Genomic DNA, 17,206 nt, shown 5'->3' with positions numbered 1-17,206 from the left:
ACTTGGGCCATGCGGCGGTCGCGACAGCACCATATGGTATATAATAGAGGAATAATGCCAAATCAGTACTAAAATGTGTAATTTAACTGCCTGCAGGGGCGACAAATTTTCTGCACCCAAAATTAAGGAAGGGTATTGGCTTCGGCTCAAAATAAAGTAAGAGCGGGTAGCTAAAAAGGAAATAAAAGGCCAAACGAAAGCCACAGATGATGCGGCAATTAAACTACCCAATATCCGAGTGTGTTTGTTGGAAGCGCCGCGAGGGCCGGGCTTTCAATAAACAAGGTCGGTAAAAATTGGTCGGTAAAATCACAACTAATAAGCCAACGAAGTTACGACGCAGCGATACAACAGGTATTATTGACGACCACAATATCATCGATGCATCATGCGCTGACACCTGCAAAGTCTGTACGGATGCTGCTATTCTCCGAGACGGCGGGAGGACATCATTCCTCAGTACAACGCCTAATTTCATCAGCGGCCACGAGCGCTATTTATCTACGGAAGCCAGCGCTCTAGTAATGGAACTTCAAGCCATCCACGACGCTGTGCAAGATGCGACATCTAACCTGCCTACCATCAAACAACTAGATATCTTCACTGATTTTAGTGGCTATTCATGAACTGAAGAAGGTTGACAAGGCGATGGAAACTGCGAGACAATACACACTATGTATAGAAAACAGCTACTGCGTCAAGGCACACTGGATTCAAGGCCATGCAGCGACCCTCACAACATTGCTGCTGACCAGCCGGCATATTGCCCTCCTAATCCAGACCTTCCGTCTATTCCCCTCCCACCTCAACCCCTTAACTCACTCCGAGCCCGTAAAAATTTTCTCCGGCAGGACACACGCGCTCTTATCCCCCCGTGTGTCTGCTCCCTCCTCCTTCACCTTACTAGGGCGGAAGAAGTTGTGCTTAGGAGGCTTCGGGCCGGGGTGGCCCTTACACCGGCTGTGATCTCAAGGTGGAACTGGTCGCATTTACCACTGGGTGCTACGTGTCCGTACTGCTCCGTCCCTGTGATGGAAGCAGATGCATACCATCTAATATGGACATGTACTGGTTTACAATCGGAACGCTCGTGTCTCCTACTGCAAGCCGGCCTCCGCTACAGTGTGACAACCAGCTATGACCGCTGGATACATGATAACAGATTCCACAAAACACTGCTTCAATTATACACAACACAGGCCTCACAGCACACATATAATACACATATACACATCAAGAATTATGCCTTAACGGCAAGTCTTTCTCGCAAAAAAAAAAATTGGTTATTGATGTCCTCGTAATTTTCGTTTTCATACGATAGCTTTGATCATGATGCTACCTGTTTGAATAAACGGCGATAATTTCTGCGGTTTTACAAACTCATGAATGTGTGTGGTTTAGTGGCGCAAGGGCCAGGTATGGCCAAAGAGCGCCATGCCAGTGTTTGTTAGTTCGCAGTGAAGTGATGAATTCTGAGAAGCAGATGTGACGGGGCTGTAAAGGGGCCTAAAAATAATCGCTGTAAAGTGCGTAAAATATACATGTACTAAAATCATGGCAATGACTAATGAGGTACTATGCAATGAAGAATGCATTGAGAAAGAATGACACGATATTTAAAATATTTAAGATGCAGTGATTATAAAAGCACTACTGATTAGACAGAGCCCTTGAACCACAAGGGCCTGGAGGCATGTGCTATAAGAAACTATCACAGCGGCATCCTCTGGAGAGAGGATGCGCTACGAACTAGTTGGGCTAATAACATGCAGGACCACATCGTTCAAGAAATCGACGACTGCTTTGGCATTAAAAATCGGTTCTTCGCCAAGAAACATAATGGTGAAGCGGACATGATATCGATACGCTTGTGAAAAATATTTCTTCCTTTCTGTTTCGGCTTCCCGGCACTCCACGAGGACATGGAAACAGTCAGCCTCTCACCACATCTACCACAGGTTGGTGGTTCACTACCAGTAAGCAAAAAATTGTGGGTACCATATGTATGTCCTATTCAGACGACAGAATAGGACATCAGTTCGTCGTGTTTTCGTTACGGGAGGCCAGAAACCTAACTGTGGTTTAATGAGTGAAGCTTATTATTTATTTCAGCGTCCCACAAGCGTTGCCAGTGGCTTCGCAGTTTCTTTCGCAGGAAAGGCTTCAAATCTGTTGAAGGAACAGCAGTTGTAGGGTTAATAGCCTGAGATATAACAGATGTGGCCATTTGGTCTGCTCGAACATTACCTTCAATGCCTCTATGGCCTGGCACCCAGCATATAATCACATGCTGGTTAGATATATACGCTTTACACAGAATGGAATAGAGCTCATTAAGTACAGGGTTTTTGTGTTTACAGAGTGATTGCAATGCTTTCACAACACTTTGCGAGTCTGTAAATATGATAGTCTTTTTAAGTTTTGATTTCATTATATACTTTACAGCCGATAATATAGCATAGGCCTCAGCCGTGAAGATACTTGTCTCCGGGTGCAGCACACCGGATACCGAAAACGATGGACCGATGGCTGCATAAGTTACCCCGGCATGTGACTTGGAAGCGTCTGTGTAAAACTCTGTACACGAGTATTTAGATTGGAGCTCTAAGAAATGCATTCTAATGTGTGCCTCTGGCGCGTGTTTAGTGACCTCTACGAACGATTGTCACACTCTATGAGCTGCCACTGCCACGGCGGCAACAGTTTCGCTGGAGCCATAGGACATTGCTCAAGCAGTGGAACACCCATTTCCTCACTAAGATTCCTCACACGCAAAGCGAACGGCCCTCTCGCTGCAGGTCGATTATGGAAGAGTGTGGCAGCGGTCACGTCATTTATAATGAATAAGAAGGATGTTCAATGTTTTCTTGTATCTTCAGAAAATATGTAAAACTGCTGTATGACCGCTGCAGATGAAGTGACCACTGATTCGACTCTACGTAGAGGCTCTGGATTGGACTTGTCCTGAAAGCACCGGTCGCGAGACGGATACCCAGGTGGTGGACGGGGTCTAGGATTTTTAACGCACTTGGCGTTGCAGAATTGTAAATTATTGACCCGTATCAAGGCGTGAGAGGACAAGACTTTTATACAAGTTAAGCAAACACTTTCGATCACTACCCCAAGTCGTACGCGACAGAAGCTTTAAAAGGTTCATTGTCTTCAGGCATTTTGCCCTCAGATGCTTAAGATGGGAATAAAGTGAGTTTACAATCTAAAATGATTCCTAAAAACTTGTGCTCGCTGCTCACAGAGAGTGCATCTCCTTTGATTGCAATACTTGGGGCTGGCGTTACGCCTCTCTTGTTAGTAAAGAGTACGCACGTGCTCTTCTGGGCATTTACTTTGAAACCATTTTCGTCTGCCCATTCGGACAATTTGTTTATTCCAAGCTGCACTTGTCGTTCGCAGATGGCAATATTGCATGACTTGAAGGCTATTTGTACATCGTCGACATAAATTGAATAAAACATTGTGCGTGGAATGACTTTGTGCAGGGAATTCATTTTTACAACAAATAGTGTGCAACTAAGCACGCCTCCTTGGCACACCGGTCTCTTGGTGAATGACTTAGACAAAGCGTTGTTCACTCTTACGCGGAATGTGCGATTAGATAGGTAACTTTCGATTGTATTTAACAGGTTGCCACGGACACCCATCGCCGAGAGATCTCGGAGAATGCCGTAGCGCCATGTCGTGTCGTAAGCTTTTTCTAGGTCGAGAAACACTGAGAGGCAGAACTGCTTATGTATAAAAGCATCCCTGATATAAGACTCAATGCGAACAAGGTGGTCTGTCGTGGACATACCTTCCCTGAAACCACATTGCAAGGGGTCTAGTAGTTTGTTATATTCAAGGAAACAGATTAAGCGCCTGTTTATCATTTTTTCAAATAGTTTGCACAGGCAGCTTGTTAGCACTATTGGCCTATAGCTGCTGGCTAGGGATGGGTCTTTGCCTTGTTTAAGCACGGGGATGACTATAGCTTCCTTCCACGAAGACGGGATATACCCATCCGCCCACATGGCATTGAAAAGATACAGGAGTGTTTTTCAGAGTTTCAGATGTACGTACTTAATCATTTCATATATGACACGATCACCACTTGGCGCCGAGTTATTGCAGCAAGCGAGGGATGCCTTAAGTTCAGTTAAAGTAATGGATAGTTGTAGGCCTCACTCGATGATTCTTTACGTTTAAGGGGCTGGCGCTCTTCGCGTTCTTTGATCCTCAGAAATGTTTTTGTGTAATGGGACGCACTGGATACATGTTCGAAGTGTTCGCCCAGACAGTCTGCCTGGTCTTCCAGGCTCTCACCTTGGGTACTGACTAAGGGAGTGGGTGTACCTCCCGGCCTTTTAATTTATTTACTCTATTCCACACTTTTGTCTCATCAGTGTAAGAATTTATACCGGAGATGTACTTTTCCCAACTCTCCCTTTTAGCTCGTCGACGCGTTCTTCTACCCTGGGACTTTATTTGTTTGAAAGTAATCAAGTTTTCGGCAGTTGGTGAGTCGCGAAGTCGTACCCAAGCCTTGTTTTGATTTTTCCGGGCTTGTTTACATTCTTCATTCCACCACGGAATGCGACGTTTTTCGCAAGTCCGTTAGTTTGACGGATGCATTTCGTGGCAGCGTCAATTATAAAGGCAGTTATAGTCCACAGCGTCTTCTATATTAAAGGAGGAAATATCATCCGTGGTTAGATATGTAAGTTCCCGAAAAGTTCCCAGTTACCCGTGTCAACCTTCCATCGGGGAATGTGTGGTGATCATATATCTTGTTTTGTTAAGTTTATTATAATTGGGAAGTGGTCGCTCCCAAGGGGTTCTTGAGAACGGACCACTCCAGGTACGGAATTAGCACTCGACACGATACTTAAATCTATAGAGTATGTATTACGCCACGCTGTAGTACGTTGGCTCTTTCTTATTAAGCAAACATGCTCCTGAGGAAAAAAGAAAGTTTTCAATTAGGCGACCTCTCGCATCGCAACGCGAGTCTCCCACAAAGTGTTATGTGCATTTAAATCTCCGACAACAATGTATGGAGCCGGAAGTTCATCTATATAGTTTTGAAATTCGGTTTTATTAAGTTATAACTGGAGGGATGTATATAGAACTGATAGTGATTAGCTTGTAAAAAAGCACCCCTTGGACAGCAACTGCCTCTAGGGGCGTACGAAGTTTTATTTCCCTACAGGCAACACCTCTGTCGACTATGATAGCTACACCACCGGATGACACAACAGTGTCATCGCGGTCTTTGCGAAATATAGCATACTGTGTGAGGAAATTTGTTTGTGTATGTTTGAGGTGTTTCCTGAACACACAGCACCCTGGGACTAAACTTGCGGAGGAGTTCTTTAACGTCGTCAAGATTTTGAAGGAGACCTCTGACGTTCCAATGAATTATTTGAGTGCCCATATTAAAAAGAGTTTTGTGCTGTGTGTTTAAGAAAAGAAAGTTAGCTTACAGAACCCTTTAGAGGCCCTGTAATGCGGGGTTTCTCTTTTTTGGAGCGGTCGAGAGATTCTCGCCGCTCCTTAGGCGCTGGCTGCGCCGTCTGGCTAGATGATGTGTCCATCGGCTCTTGCGGCGCGCTGGACACCCGCTCTTGAGAGCGGTTTGTTCGTGTTGAAGGCCTCGTCTCGAGGGACGAGACCCTGGAGGCCACCAGCCCGGAGGTCGATGGCCCCTTTTTCTGAGACGGCGGAGCAGCACTAGCTGCAGCCGCCGAGGGGGCGGATGGCGTCACCGCTGGCTCACTACGCGTGTGCCAGACAGCCGCCGAAAGCCGTTGTGGCGCAGCCCCCTGACGCACCACTTCGGCAAAGGTGGTTTTTGGCAGGTAGGACACCTGCCTTCGTGCCTCTTTAAACGAAATGTTTTGTTTGACTTTAATTGTAACAATTTCCTTTTCTTTTTTCCAGGATGGGCAGGACCGCGAGTATGCGGCATGTTCCCCATCACAGTTTACACAGTGGAGGGAGTTTTCACAAGATTCAGAAGTGTGTTCGTGTGCACTGCATTTCGCACAAGTTTGGCGGCCTCGGCAGTTTTGCGAACTGTGGCCGAATCGCTGGCATTTGAAACATCTGAGGGGATTTGGCACAAATGGTCTAACACGAAGTTTAATGTACCCGGCCTCGATGGAGTCGGGCAGATCACATGAACCAAAAGTGAGCACAAGGTGCTTAGTCTGAATTTCCTTGCCGTCTCGTCTCATCTTAATCCGTTTAACATTGATGACATTCTGCTCACTGAAGCCCTCCAAGTGTTCAGCCTCAGTCAGCTCCATCAAATCTTCGTCTGAAACAACTCCGCGGGTAGTGTTCATAGTACGGTGCTGAGTTACTGTTACTTGGACGTCCCCAAAGGACACTAGATTCGGGAGCTTTTCATATTGTTTGCGATCGTGGAGCTCCAAGAGGAGATCACCACTTGCCATCCTCGTTGCCTTATAGCCTGGTCCTAGAGCCTGAGTTAGAGATTTCGAAACAAGAAAAGGGGAGATTGTTCGAACTTGTTTTTCTGGTTTTTCTGAGTGGATGACATGAAATCGTGGGAAATCTTGTCTTTGACGTCCAAAGAACTGGAATACATCTTCGGTGCGCCCTCTTTTTTGACGGCGATCAGGGAGTGGTGGAAAAGGGCTAGCCATAACAATATCCGGGTTTTCGGCAGCAACGCCAGCCACCCACCATGGAGCCCAACAAGGGACGCTGCAGGGCCTGTGAACACAAGACCTGCAGACGCCAGCTGTACGTCACTACTATAACCAAATATGGAATACCCAAGGTTGGCTACCCACACAAGGTTAACCCTTGCCACCCAGAAAATCAGAAGTAAAAGGAAGCGATAGGAGACAGGAAAGATTGAAAGTCAGAGAGAAAGACGAAGATGAGGAGGACAGGAAAGGGCGACTGCCGATTTCCCCCGGGGGGTCAGTCCGAAGGTGCCGTCTACGTGAAGCAGAGGCCAAAGGAGTGTGTTGCCTCCGCCGGGGGGCCGTAAAGGTCCAAGCACCCGGCATCGGCTCAACCCCCAGGATCCCCCTTTCCCCGGACACGGCTAAGCCGCGCACGGCTACACGCGGGAGGGTCCAACCCTCGTGTGCTCGGGTACGTGGTGGCGCAACTCACCAAACGCCTGCTTGCGCAGACGCCCCTGCGGGGTTTTACAAACTCATGAACAGTCACACGTTTTCATAATTACGCGTTTATGGACCTCAAGGAACAGAACCTTTACTTGCATTGATTTTTGCCGCTTCCCTATCTAAAGGACAAACTTCACTCGGCGGGGAAGTTTAGTGAAGCGGTCAATGACTTCGGACACGTTGATGCCGACATCTCTGTGGACGTCGGCATCCTTGTCGAGGCAGACCTTGTCGTCCGCAAAAAAAGAACCGCCTCAAAAATAGGCCGTTAACTTTCTTCTGTTTTCTCTTATTACTTTGCCTGCCTAACCATGTGTTCCTCAGACATTGTAGAGCGCAAGTATTTTTTCTAATCTCATGTTAAAAATATACTATCTGCGCTTGAAGTGGTCACTCGAACGGTTGCTAGAATTTGAAGCCGTTTCTACACATTTACATAGAACCTGCAGTCGCAATGAGAGAGGGCATCTTTTGCGGTGCTAAAACCTAAAAGTACTCCTTCGATGTCGTTGGCATCCTTGTTTAGGTACCTTGCACAAACAGTAAACTGTTGGATACCGGAAATATCCGTCGTTTCGTCAGCAAATATGGAGAAGCGGCCTGCACCATTTACTTTGCATCTAGGCTTTCTTTGATAATTTCACCACAAATTTCTATAATTTGGTTTTGTACATGGGCTCAAATGCGAGGTATTACTGGGGCAACATCCAAATGGTTCTTCAGATATGCAGCTCCACAATGAGCTCGCAAATGAAGAAGCGCTCTGAAAGTACCAATATTTTCAGAGGGGATTTGCTTAAATCCTCAGGACCAGTGTCCCTATGGCCACGGAGAGCCAGACCTTGTCGTCCGCAAAAAAGAACCGCCTCAAAAATAGGCCGTTAACTTTCTTCTGTTTTCTCTTATTTTACTTTGCCTGCCCTGGTCCAGCTGATTGATCACACCGGGCGCCCTTCCTGAAAATGTTTGGAGAAAATTATCAGCTGCCAGCTGGCAGTCACTGTCATATTTAGTATTTTCGTGTGTGTGGAAGATTGCGAGCGCGGCCTTCCATTTCTGAAACGGCTTGGACACGAGGTCTCCAGTGCGCGCATGTTAGCTCAAGTTTACAAGAACATTAAACACATAAAGTTCCAGAATTGAAAATCTAAAGCACGCCTTTGGAAATGTCAGTGCACCTTTCGCGTCATAAGTTTATGAGAACTTTATACCCATAAAGTTTCGGAATTCAATTCCATGCGCTCCGTAGATTCCGCGGCCGCTGCGAAATGCCGCAACGCGCCCGCTCGCTATCGAAAAACCCTTGAAAGTTTGTGCTCGGATGGGGCTACTTGCGTTATGCGAGTCCAGGTGCCAAGGGCGTTGCGACGAAATCCAGCCCGAGTTCGCAATGTGCGTGCCGAAATCTGTTTTCGAGCGTGAGAAGGACATTGTGGACAAAATCCAGAAGTATTCCCGGCGCCGGTGGTTGTTCTGATTGGCGGTTCATGCCAGCACGAAATAATTTCGGGGGGGGGTCTGAAATCCCATCAGTGCTACTACTGCTACTACTACCCCTTCTGCTACTACTATTACGTTATTAATAAATAATTATTATAGAGGAAGTACAACAGTGAAAGCTTTACATGAGATCCAACGCAGTGTTTTAGCATAAGTGATGCGAATGTTCCATTGCGATTATAGAAAAGTTTTCATGTGTTAAATTTGTCGATTTGATGCAGATTGACAGTGGAATCAACATTCTTTGGCTTACTTATCGTTATTATTTTTTTCCTTTACCATACACCACATCTCCACTATGAAATCTCTTAAGCAAACTTTATTGGACTCTGGGCTTGGGCTCCCGTGTACTGGTGATGGATAGTTCCCCTAAATACGCAGGGCCTCTCTTTTCCTCGCGCCACCGGCACCGCCGTTGGCCGAGCGTCGTCACGCCGTGACAAGCAATATAAGTCGTTCTACTCGGCACAGAACAGAGAAAATGGCTGAAACAACGCCGGTATACCACTTGCTTGAGCTCTTGTGCTATCCGTATCGGCAAAGGCGCGTTCCCACCACGGCGTCAGGAAGCACATCTGGCCGCTTAGGCCGGAGCAGCGGTCTCACTCCTATCGCGTGCACTCGAGCAGTAAACACGCTCCCCCTCGTCGCCGCGCAAGAACTATCTGCAGCAACTCTGAGCAAGACGGGATGCTGCGCACCGGGGCTGCGCAACTCGCAATGAAAGTGGGAAAACTGTTTACTCTGTGCCGTGCAGACGGACCGTTGTCGTCTACAGTAGTCATTAATGCGAAAGCATTACATGAGCCATGAGGCAGAAAAGCCGGCGTCATCCACAACGAGTCGTATCAAAAGTCAATGTGACATCATCAGCGTCTTGAATGAAATCAGTAGTAATAGAGAAGATAGTAAATGGTATGACAACGGTAATTAGTAGTAATTATGGGTAGTTATTGTGAATTAAGGTGAATTACAGTGAAGTGAAATAAAGTTGCAAGTTAGAGAAGGGTGACATAAGGTGGCGTCAAGTGAATTAAGGTGAAGTAAACTAAATTACAATGAAATAAATTTGGTTAAGGTAGATTAAAGTGGATCACCATGTCAACTGGTAGCCACTTGGCGATGAGTTCTGAATGGTTGTGGTCTGGTGATTAATGAACGCAGAGAAAAGAAAGCGAAGGAAGGATCGCAAACAGGTTGTAATACTTAAGAAGTCTTTATTGGTAATGACTAAGAGAATTCATAATGCTTTCGCATTCAAATCACGTAAGGATACTTAAGGTACAGGTGCCCACAAAATAACTCGGAACGCCAGACCGGTGGCCGCTCGTCGGCGATGCACACCCGCGGAAAAATACAGCCTTGGTCTGCGCCTGCGCGGCATCCCTAGCAAGCCAGCCTCGCTCCCTAGTGCATCTAGATAGGCGTTGCCTTGCGCCAAAAACTTGCGGTTTGTCCTTCTTAGCGCTGCCACAACACATCTGGGGGGAGGCCTGTAGGCTACAGCGTGCTCGCGGGCTATATGCAGCGTTATCTCTAAACGCACGCGTAATCCTTGTGGCGCATTCTCGTCGGAATCTGCATTCATTCTAAGAGATTGTCATGCTTTCTGGATAGCTTGCATGGATGGAATGCATGAGCGTTTATAACATTTAATTATAACTTATGTATCGCATATCTGAGTGAATTATTTCGCGTAAGCAAACTATGAATTCATAGCGTATCTTTCATGTGGGCGAGCGCCACGGCTATCCTGTAATTGCACTGTATAGCGCCCTTTCCAAGCGGATTATCGTGTTGCGCGATGTATTTTAGTCCTTGTGCAATTATATTCCGAGCCGCATTTACTACTTGATAATAAGAACAGAACTTTGACAGAACACGACGGCTCCTTCAACAAGGATGACTGCGTGTAATAATGAAGGTTTTAAAATTAAATGAAATGGCGTATTCAAACACGCAATTTCATGCAAAGGAATTAATTTCGTGCATGCGGCACTATAATAAAGCTCTGTTCAATGCTTCGCAGTCACAATTAACATAGCATATATATATGTGCGCTATTTATTTACGAAATCTGACCGCTTCGCTACAGTTTTAGTACCCAGTAGTCTAACATTTATTTGATCGCGTGTCTGCGTTGGTTGGCGCGAACATTCAATTTTTCGTTCAGTGTGGTGATACGTTGCTAATCAAAGGGGTGTTCAGCTGTGTGAGTTGAATGTTTAACAAAAAAAAAACGTTCATTGGGGTCTTATATCGATTGCTAAGATGATTTTGACGGTGAAAGCTTTAATGTGTTGCGTCACTTCATTTGCGATTGTTTGCTTAGTGTAGATCAATTAATTGAATAACTCTATCTCGTCGTAATTCGGTTTATTGTTTTCTCACTTGATGTTACAGAGTATTAATACGAATTCTACTTAGTAGTAACTGCTCTTTGAAACTCCTAATTAGTCTAATTTGGCGTGACCAGTCTTGACACGGAGCCGCGAGTTGATGTAAAGTATCTCTATTACTGTTCGCAACCCTTATTACTTTTATTTTAGCTAATTATTCTTGGTTACTTAGTAACTCACTTTAGCACGCTTTAATAAAGGCGTCGTATGATGCCTGTGTTCATGTCTTGTTAATTACCCTAATTACATTTAACTGTTTAATTACTCTTAATCACTTTTAGCTGCTGGGTGCTTAATTCACTTCTACATGCTTTATTGAACGGTAGCGGTTTAGTATGCCGCTTTCTGATTTTGGCTACCGCAAGTGCTGTCCACGATGGTCACATTCCACGACTTAGAAGCTAGTTAAGCGTTTCCCTGTAAAAGGCACCGATGCCCAGTAACGCGCACACACAGCAAAGCTTATGCTCCATCGCTTGCACACGCGCGCTCACAGCGTTTTAGAGACCGCATCCACACAGCCCCCCTGTGAAAACGCCAAAAGGCACCCAACGATATTCCTTTTGAGCAGCAGCACCTATTTGATGCACTGGGGAGCGAGGCGAGCTTGCTAGGAGACCGCGCATGCGCAGACCCTGCACTACTCTTTCACCACCGGCGCGCTCCTCCGGCGAAAGGCCACCGGTCCGGCGTTCCGAGTTTTTTGTGGGCACCTGTACAATTTTTTTGCCCATGGGCCGTCACAGGCTATCGCTTTAAACCCCACCGCGCCTCGCCCGCCATATACGCTTTGAAGTAAACCTTCTCTGTGATAGCTTTCATGATCCACCAATAACCCGCCATGTGTGGCTAAGTCATAGTGCACAGCTGTCGCTTTAATATCAACAATCTTTTTAATCTTCGGCGGAACGTCCGTCACATCCAATTACCCTCGCGTTGCAACGGCAGCCCCTGCCACATCCGATTTCACCCCACCGCCCGTATATTTCGGCCGGCAGCATGCTGCACTTCAATGCTTGAAGGAGTTGCTGCGCACAGCGCGAAGCTCCCCCGCTAGAAACAGGGTAGTTTCTGCGCGCGCTAAGAGTGCATGTTATTTCCCCTTAAACACTACGATTAGCAAACATCTAGGTTTTAAAAATTAATTAAATTATCGGCTTTACGTGCCAAAAACCACGCTGATTATGAGGCACGCCGTTAGGGACCCGAATAATTTGGACCACCTGGGGTTCTACCGTGCCCTAAATCTAAGTACACGGGTGTTTTCACATTTCGCCCCCATCGAATGCGGCCGCCGTGGCGGGATTCGATCCGCGACCTCGTGCTCAGCAACCCAACAGCACAGCCACTCAGAAACCACGGCGGGTCGAACAGATAGGGAAATTGAAATGAATCACATGCATCAAAGTTTGCATTGGCAGTATTATGAAGTACAGTTTTATTTTTTTCTTGCAATATGATATATGACAGTCTTTGTGATGCTTCAGTTTCGTGTTTACGTTTAGGCTATGACACTGCACAACTATATTTTTTGTCATAATACAGAATACAGGCACCAGCGGTCATAAACACATCGATAAATGAGGTGTTTTGTGGATACATTTCTCGCTAGGGTAAATATAGGAGCTCCGTTCTCGAAATATGTGTCTTGGGTCAGAGGTTATGCTGAAAGTGGACGATTTTCCGCCTTTCCGTGGAGCTACCGAAGTGACTGTGAAAGCTTTTCCTGTGTAAAGGGTAAGCTTTGCCGAGTCGCTGGACGAATTATACACAAAGAAGCACTCGTCCGGAACCAGAAAAGTCGGAAGCTCATACAAAGTCGCGGTATTCCCGAGACGTTATTAGTCGCGACCTTGACAAAAAAAAGAACAACCTGGGATGTGACAAGAAATTTTACGACGGGTGGGTCGTTCTTATGGTGAAGATTAGGTCGGGATATTAAACTTATAACTTTTAGCAGAGACACTATCACATGACTCACATATATACAATAAAGGGCTCTGTAATTTCCCCGTGACTTAACCTAGGTACGTTGGCGTATTCATGTAATAATCCCCGTCAGCTACACATATACCGCATTACTAATCACATCTACCATGGCCTAGGCTACATCCCAAGAAGCAATGCATACTCTTCTCATTGCTAAAGATCGGTAGGCGAGGACAGGCCAAAATTAGATATGAATGCCCTGTATAGAATTAGCATGGAACCTTCAGTTATGAAACGTGCATTACACTCGAGTCTGTCCAAAACAGGGAAGTAACATTAATTTACTTGAATATTCATTTATCATCAGTGTTAACAAAAAAACATGCTGAGCTTCTATCGCTAGGTTTGCGTCGTGAAGTCACCTGTTGCACAAGTTTCTACAATTCTACGCTCTAATATTCCATCATCAAGAGCTCGGCGTTTGTCATCACTTAAAGCTAAAAAGCAGCCTGGCCTTCAGAACGTATAGTCAGCGTCCAAACTTTCGCACGCCTCAAGCTGAAAAATATTATATTTCTACGCCTGAGGCACGCATCGTGGCTTTCGGATTTACAGCGTATACTAGTCTAGAGAACAAAAGTTTGCATATTTACTGGCTGTGGGCATAGCTGCGTTGAAAATGAACTATTCGCAGATCTCGGCAGCGTAAACTTTTGACGGTGACTGTGCCATTGAACACCTGTATTTTCTTTATTCTGCACACATTTTTTAAGGAATGGCCTTCCAGGCAACGTCATGCAATGCTTACACCTGGTTAATTTTCAGGACAGCCATCTCAGACATGATGTATTAAGTATAGAACTGAACTACTATGTAGTACGTCATTATTATCACCAATGAGTGTAATAAATTTGTAAACAAATAAAGGATAATAACATTGCCTATGAAATTTTACTGAAATCTCAGGACTACTTCAAAATTTCGCCTGTTCGTCTTGTGTACCTCCCCATGCTTTCTAGGAAACTGAAAGGGTAAAAATCAAGTGTTAAATTGACATGTCCTGTGGCGCCATGGCAGAAAAGGCAAGGTTTCGCTTAGTAGGACCATGTGAAAGGTTCAGCTGCCATTGTGCTACTCACACACAAGGAACGACACTTTTGTATTTTATTTATAGGCAGTAGACAAAATGATAAATGATGCTCAGTGCACGCTGGCGTGATCATGACAAAACGATCATACCGATATGGGTCATAAACGATTATAATAAAGGAACATTTCTGCAAACCGTCACGGTCCTTTCTCATGTTTCTTCAATTATTCAAACATGTTATATTTAGGGTAGGAGAATGTTCGCACATAATTACTAAAGAATTGCACCAGTAATCATATCATGGTGCTGTGACCTGATTCAGCAATAGAGTTAGTCAAGACAGAACAGCAGAATGCTATATGGCAACTTCGGTAATTGTAGCCGAAAACGTGTCTTCTTGCACAACTTTGTGGGCATAATTCAAAATGGGTGTGGTCTGTGATTGGAGTCGTTCGCTATTTTTACACGACAGGCTACATTAACACGTCCCAGAGTCTTTTCGCATAATTTCCAATACTGCTCTGCGTAAGTTGTGGTAAAAGGGTAAAAGGATATGAAGACCTTTAGTATTTCTGGAATTTTGTGAAGGTATATTGGAATGGTTCAAATGATTGGACATGTGCGCTGCATATTGAGGGTAGAATGTTTATGTTTCGAGGTACTGGTTTCTACTAAGCAAACACGCTTGTCGAATAATTCGGATATCCTTCATTTGCACTGAAGGTCAGGTATACGCAAAAATTCTGCTTTGATATAATGCAAATATACTCAGTCAAATAGCTTCAACTGTATTCCTTTGTAAAAATACTACGTCTGGGGCTGCAGCCAACTTTTCTACTTCTGTGTCTTTTAATTGCACACACTGGGCGCTATTTATTTTTGTGGCACGTTTCAAGCCGCACAAGAGTTGCACAAAACACGCCTTTCCCAAGACGTACCTGAAAAGGCAAAATATTTCTTAGTAATGTGTTCATAAATATTCACTTTAAGAAAGAAATGTACTTTCAAAACACGTTACCTGGGTTTATTCTACAAAATACAATGTACCTAAAGTACAAAAGATGTTTGGAAACACGTTCGCATGTTCTCGAAACCAGCCAGCTATTTTTTTAGCAAGACGTTGGTACAGTAGAAAGAAACTAAACAAGAACCGTAACCAAATGTTCTGCATCTCGGAATATGCCATCGGGTGGAAAACTACCAAACTAAGCAGCGACAAAGTGATAAGAAGAAGCACGGCACAGCTGGCTTCGAACCTGCGAAATCACGATCGTGGTTATCAGTGATCTTGATCTGTGGCCGCTCAACACGCTCGGCTACCGCTTCGAAGCGCTGCTGCTGGCGAAAACTAGGTTTAATATATGTACCACAATAAATTCCGCGACCTTGTTATAAAAACTGCGATTTTGGAACGACTTCTTTGCCATTTCAAGAGCTGCTGCTGCAACTAGCTGAAAGCTGATTCATTGAAGTTGATAAATCCCCAGGAATACGTCAGTCAATGCAATAGGTTCATGGCAAATTGCTTTTTACTGGCCAAAAAAGCCTCCAAAATTTTGGCTTTTCAATAGACTCCCATAACTGAAACTTCGCCCGCAATTTGGAACGAGTTTTCTGCCGTAAGTAATGGTACCACTTGCATGTTATTTCGGGCTAAGCGCCAAGAGCCTATTTCCACGGGAATATTTTAAAACATAGGCTTCTATGATTAGTTATTTCGAAAAAAACGAGGCTGTCCCGTAGAAAATGCGTATGTTTTCAAATTGTTATACATTCCTCGTAATGTATAACAATTTTACACGCCTTTAATTTCAATATCTTTTTCTTTTAGGCTCATGGTAACTACTGTATGCTATATACTGGGGCCGGATTCACAAAAACGTTCTCACGCTGAAACTGTTCGCAGAAGCAGGTGTCAGCCATCGTGGGTGCAGCACTTACGATCGAAAGCTTTCTGAATTCGGCCCCTGGTGCTTTGTTACTCTGTTTTAGATTGTTTGGTTTAGGTATCATTCTTATAATGTTACCTTGAAAAAAGTTTTAAAGCGTGTATACATGCTCCCTGCTATAATCCTCCTAGAGCGAATATGGGACTGTGTGGTAAATAAATGAAAGGCTGTTCCAGTGACTGAATCGTCCTGGTTCTGTTTTCAAGAAGGCTTAAATGTGCGTGCGATGAGGCGAAATTTAGTCACGGTGTTACGCAGGCTAATAACCAAAGTGAGCCATGCAGCAATAAAACATATACGTACCGCCGCAAATATACACAGGCTTCAAGCATTGAGTTGTACGAACAATGCTGAAAATGTGTTCCTAATAAAGTTTTACCGCATGGCCTGCATATTGGTTCTGGTTCACTAAAGTTGTGTTATTCTATTGATGGTCTATCGTATGCACTCCGTCATATGTAACAGTTGTCGCCTTGCGTCACCCTTGAATCACCTGTTAACAATAAGATTGTCGAAATTAGTGTGTCGTAATGGTTTTTCCCACATTCCTTTGGTGCAAGATATCATTTTGTAGTTGGATTCATGATCTGTCTCGTTAGCGAATTTATTTTAAGGATAAGACCATGCAGCGTGCAGTTGGGCCTTTTCTCTGTGCTCTATTATGTCTGACTCGCGGAATTTTCAAGCTTAGTACATTAAATAAAAGAAGCAAACCAATGCAGCACTTACACCACAGAACATTCATTTGAAGAGCACAAATTTTCATGTGCCAAGAAAATGACAACGTAAGGGTGTGTAAATGGTGTCATGCCACCCAAAAAGCGCTTAGCATTTAACGAGAGTGCAGCAATCAGCTGCTCAATATCGTATTTGACCGTTTTTTTCCCGAATCTCTACACAACGCCGCCACACACGTCGCACTGCGGGAGAAGACGAATACTGTCGAAAATGTTAACTTCCTATTGAGAATGCTTATTGTAACCAGAAAACAAAAGTTGCAGTGGCTTAGCTCGGCTATGCCAGGATATACGTAGCGTTAGCAAAGGTTCAGCTGATTATTCTTAGCTTTCCTGGTTGTCTAGATTGTCAAGGATTAGCTTGATTGTCATGCTTACTGCTGCTCCAATGACACACACACGGTATACGTATTATGTGGCACATGTATATAGCCTTCTTCTG

This window comes from Dermacentor silvarum, chromosome 7 (assembly GCF_013339745.2).
Source record: "Dermacentor silvarum isolate Dsil-2018 chromosome 7, BIME_Dsil_1.4, whole genome shotgun sequence".
In the NCBI taxonomy this organism is placed as follows: domain Eukaryota; kingdom Metazoa; phylum Arthropoda; class Arachnida; order Ixodida; family Ixodidae; genus Dermacentor; species Dermacentor silvarum.
This window is presented reverse-complemented; position numbering follows the sequence as displayed.